This window comes from Bison bison, unplaced genomic scaffold (assembly GCF_000754665.1).
Source record: "Bison bison bison isolate TAMUID 2011002044 unplaced genomic scaffold, Bison_UMD1.0 scf7180017864066, whole genome shotgun sequence".
Lineage (NCBI taxonomy): Eukaryota > Metazoa > Chordata > Mammalia > Artiodactyla > Bovidae > Bison > Bison bison.
Genome location: NW_011494638.1, coordinates 3,408,248 through 3,413,512, shown reverse-complemented (window position 1 = coordinate 3,413,512; position 5,265 = coordinate 3,408,248). Strand labels below are relative to the sequence as shown.

Genomic DNA, 5,265 nt, shown 5'->3' with positions numbered 1-5,265 from the left:
CCCCGCGGCCCACTATTGCTGGTTCGGCAGCGCGTCTACGTCTTCGCCGCGGACTGGTCCACGCTTTCCCTACTACATTTCTTTCTCGAGGGATTGTTCCCTTCCTTTGGTTTCGTGGTCTCTGCTGCTGGGGTCCGGAAACTGCTGAAAGGAACTGGATCTCACCTCTGCGGGTGCAGGCAGGAGGCGGCGGGGAGCTGAAGCAGAACGGTGTGTGAGTGGTAATAATAGTACTGATAATTACAAACGGAAGTGTTGGTGTAACGTTGCATGCCTTGGGTGATCTTACAATGACTATTTGTTGAGCGACGTAGGCGGGATAAGGGTAATTTAGCCTCATGTACAGATGTGGAAAATGAAGCCCCACAAAGGTTAAAGGACTTGGTCAGGGTCATTTAGCGAACTAGTTGCGGAAGGGGAACCTTCCCGAATTTACTTGCGGTTTAATTGTCTGTTTTACAAGGAGGTGACTTGCAAATGTCTCCTTTTCTTACACTTAGTCATAGAACCAAAACCTGCTTGGTGAAGTTCTCATTTATCTAGTTAAGTGTAGAGTCCAGGAGGAAAAAAGACTTTTTCCCCCAGAAAAATAGTAAATTACGATTTTAGAAATGGCAACCCACTCCAGTACTCTTGACTGGAAAATTCCATGGACGGAGGAGCCTGGTAGGCTACAGTCCACGGGGGTCTCAAAGAGTCGGTCACGACTGAGTTACTTCACTTTCACCTTCAAGAAGCAGCTACTATTTACTCCGCCACTGTTGAGTTTTGTGACCCCGGAGACTGGCTTAGGATGCTGTGAAATATTGCTGTAATAAAACATAAAAATGATTCGCTCTGTTTTACCTGTTTATAAATATGTACTTAGTATCTCCGAACCATAGAACTTATCAGACTATAGACTACTGCAAGGAATATAACTTTCTGAGAAGTTCTAGAATCTTAACTCTTCAATTGTTAAAAGTAAAACCAGTGAAATCCCTATTTTATTTTTTGTCAAAAATGGATAGTAGATGACTTAGAGGTGATGCCAGTTTGTATCTACTATAGCATCAGAGGAAACTAGAAAATCTTTTAGTTTGTAAAAATTGTTTTAATCACACATATTGTCATGAAATAGTAAAGAGCTAATAATGAAAAGTAACAAATCTCTCCCCTTTAGATGAGATTGGCAATCACATTTAACTTTCGTGGACGGCTGTTTCTTTTAATAGTATACCTTTTTTTTGTATACCTTTAAAGGCATAAAAAGTATGTTCCTCTATTTTTTAACACTTCTGCCATTTAATAAAGTATCAGTTTAAAACCTCTGAAAACATTCTATAATAGCATTTAGCTTTATCTTACACCATCCTCTAACCCTCATTTCTCATATTCCCTTTGTGTCTATATTCCTATTGTAGTTACATCAAAAAGCATATTTACATATTATGAGAAAAATACTGTTTATGCAGGAGCAAAGTTGTGGCATGAAGGCTTTATAAAGGATATAGTACTGAGTTTCTGCTTTGCTTCCCATTTTCTTTGTATACAGACCTGAAGAGAGTTCCTGGATGTGGAGTTTGTTTTTTTAGAACCATCCTTGCGCTGTGAAGTGTTTGATGAAAAAATGTTTGGAAGATTGACTTTTCCACAACTGCTTTTTGCTAGCCTCCTTGGAATTGCTGGAGGAATATATATTTATCAACCAGTATTTGAACAGTATTACAGAGATCAGAAGGAGTTAAAAGAAAAGATGAAATTGGTACAAGACTCAGAAGAGAAGAATAGTTGATACTACATGGAGTTGAACTGTAATTGCTTAAAATTCCATTGAAATTATGCATTGAGTATTAATAATTAGTAAAAAGTTATTCCCTATAAATAGTAAAAAGTTATCAATTATACTTTAAATGTAAAAACATTATTGATAGTGATTTTAAATTAGCTTTAAAAGTAGCACTGTCAATTTTAATGTTTACTTTTACTTTTTGCCATTCTATGTCTTTTCACCAGGATCTATGAGTATGTTTCCTTTTAAGCAAAAATGAATGTATTAAGGAATATTTTATTTTCTAGTTGAGGCTTATTTTTCTGGGAATGCGGCCTATACATTGGCAGTCTAGAGTATATAAACTAGCTGGAATTGTGTTTACAGTTATGTTTGTAAATGAAGTTAACCAAGTCAACTACCTCATGCAGAATGCACCTCAATTAGCCTACAATTAGCCTACTTTAATATACTTCAGCATTCTTTCAATTCCTGGCTTTCTCATCCCAGGCAGAATGGAGGTGTAAATTGAGAATCAGGATGGCTCAAATTAAATAGAGGTTTTTGAGAAGGTAGATGGTGTCACATAGGGTGGCAAACATGACACAGTCTGTTTACTTAACTCACTAGGCAAATTGACATTAATAATCGCGATCATGGAAGAGTTAATTTCTTATGAAGCTATTCATATAGTTAAGGGGTTTTTTGGAAATTGCTAAGAACTGATTTAATTTTATATTTTCAGTGAGAGCTTAAATGTAATCACATTGTACAAAATACTGTAAATCAACTCATTTTTTTTCTTTAAATAAATTCATTATAACTTAATATAAGCTATCTATGTTGAGATCAGTGTAAGTAATAGGATTAAGAGAGAGAGAGGCCAGGAGGAAGCATGAAATTGTAAGCTTCTGCTCAGTTGCCACAGATGTCTCTTTATATTCTGCTGATTTAGAGCATGTCACATAACCATGGGCACTAATATATCATCTTGTTGCCCAAGGAATGATAATCCTATTTAACATTACGTGAAGTTGAACCATTTTTGGTCATTTTGAGAAGGATGCACCTGTCTGTTTGGTAGTCACATACCAACTGTCAGAGAATGAGTCGATTTTTTTTTTTTTTTCCAGTAAAGGTACTGCTGCTGCTGCTAAGTAGCCATTCAAATCAAAGCTATAGGAAGATGCCACTTCACATACACTAGGATGACTGCAGTCAAAGAGGGAGGAAGTAGTAAGTGTTGATGGGAATGTGAAGAAGTTGAAACCTTCGAATATTGCTGGTGAGGATATAAAACAAGTTTGGCAGTTGTGAAAGTTTGGAAGTTCCTCAAAAAGAAGAACATACAGTGTTACCATATGACCCAGCAATTCTGCTTTTAGACGTACATCCCAGAGTAGTGAAAACATGTCTGCATAAACATCTGTAAATGAATACTCGAAGCATCATTATTATAATAGCCCCAAAGTGGAAATAATCCAAATGTCTCAGCCAGTGAACGCATAAATATATTATGGTATATCCACGCAATGGAATATTACTTTGTTGAGGAGCACAAAAGGCCACATATTGTATGATTCTATTTATATGACATGTCCAGGATAGGTAAATGCATAGAGACAAAGTGAATTAGTATTAAATATTTCCCAGTGATTAAGGGGAAGAAGGTACAGGGAGTGACTGCTAATGGATATAGCGTTACTCTTTTAGTATAATGAAAATGTTTTGGAACTAGATAGTGGTGTTCAGTGACAGGTTTGTGAATGTATTAAAAACCACTGAATTGCACACTTTACAACTTTATTATGTGAGATTATATCTCAATAAAACTGTCAGAGGACTTCCCTGGTGATCCAGTGGTTAAGAATCCACCTGCTGATGCAGGGGAGATGGGTTTGATCCCTGGTCTGGAAAGATTACACGTGCTATGGGACAACTAAAGCCTACGTGCCACAACTACTGAGCCCACATGCTGCAACTACTGGAGGCTGTGCTCTGCAATGAGAGGCCACTGCAATGAGAAGACCCTGCTTATTGCAGCTAGAGTAAACCTGTGCCTAGCAGTGAATACTCATGTAGCCACATAAAATTAAAAAAAAAAAAAACACTGTCAGGAGGAAAAAAACCCCATTGCTTCCAGAGTAGCAGCTGCAGTTGGGGTAGTCCATTGTTTTCTTCCATAATCTATCTAGTATATGTGTGTGTTGTAGAATATATATAACATAAAATTTATTATTTTTATGATTTTAAAGCACATTTCAGTGGCATTAAGTATATTCACATTGTTGTGTGACCAGCATCACCATCCATCTCTAAAACGTTTGTTTAGTCTTTGCAAGGCCCAAAGAAGTGACTTGAATGGCAATGTGGAGATGCCCCACCCCTATATCCTTCATATATTTGAAGGTGGCATTAATGTCTGCAATTGTTCGCACGAATTGCCTCCAATTTGCTGTCATAGTCAGGGAAAGCAGATTGAGAGGCTTTCAGTTGGTTCTTTATACAATAATGATGTAGTATGGACTGAATGCATCCCCCCATTCATAGGAGGGGAAGCCCTGATCCCCTTGTGAGGGTATTTGGAGGTGGGGCGTTTGGGAGGTAATTAGGTCCTGAGAGTGGAGCCCTTATCAGTGGGATTAATAGTAGTGTTAGTTGCTCAGTCCTGTCCAACTCTTTGTGACCCCATGGACTATAGCCATCAGGCTCCTCTGTCCACAGAATTCTTCAGGCAGAAGTACTGGAATGGTTGGCCCTTTGCTTCTTCAGGGGATTTTCCCAACCCGGGTCTTATGCACTACAGGCAAATTCTTTACCATCAGAGCCACCTATGTTTAAAAGCATCAATAGGATTAGTGCCCTTAAAGAAAAGATATCAGAGACATGCGCTCTCTCTCACCCATGTAAGGATATAGCAAGAAGGTGACTGTCTGCAAATCAGGAAAAGAGGCTTCATCATACACTGAATCTACCTCTGCCAGCCCCTTGATCTTGTACACCTCAACCTTCAAAACTGTGAGAAAAAAATACCTGTTGTTTAAACCACTTATTTAGTGGAATTTATTAATAGCAGTCTGAATAGACTAAGGCACAGCTCTTCCTGTAAGATCAATGTGAGGTCCCTGCCGGCTACTGAGTGTGTATATATATGTGTGTGAATGTGTGTATACATATATATATATATATATATATATATTTATATATACCCTATCCATGGACCTGAATTTGGGGAGGAATGACAAAGGGTTCCTCTAAAACATATTTGGGCTAAACCTGCATTTATCCCACCCCCAATGACCCTGCACTCTAAACTGAGGGACTAAGGTCGCATTTAGAGCTTCCTTGTACCAGCCTCAGATCGTGCAGTCAACAAGATCTGAATTTTGTCCTGGTTAAAGGCCTTGGGTCTCTCAGTAGGAGCAGAGGAAAGTTTATGGTAGATTCTTCTGGCATTGAGTCCTTCCTCAGGTAAACACAGCTTCTTTTAATCGTTAGGTCTAAATTTATGCAAT

At 38.3% G+C, this 5,265-nt stretch overlaps 1 long non-coding RNA gene across 2 annotated transcripts; it reads left to right on the top strand.

Annotated features, from left to right (window-relative positions):
* Window positions 1-6: 6 nt before the first annotated feature.
* LOC104986274 lies at window positions 7-3,595 on the top strand. Of its 2 annotated transcripts, XR_825018.1 has the most exons (3): window positions 7-210; window positions 1,535-1,793; window positions 2,884-3,595. It is a non-coding gene; the product is annotated as an uncharacterized LOC104986274 (long non-coding RNA). The 2 variants fall into 2 exon arrangements; XR_825017.1 differs by lacking the exon at window positions 2,884-3,595 and having other exon boundaries at window positions 1,535-2,050.
* Window positions 3,596-5,265: the final 1,670 nt, after the last annotated feature.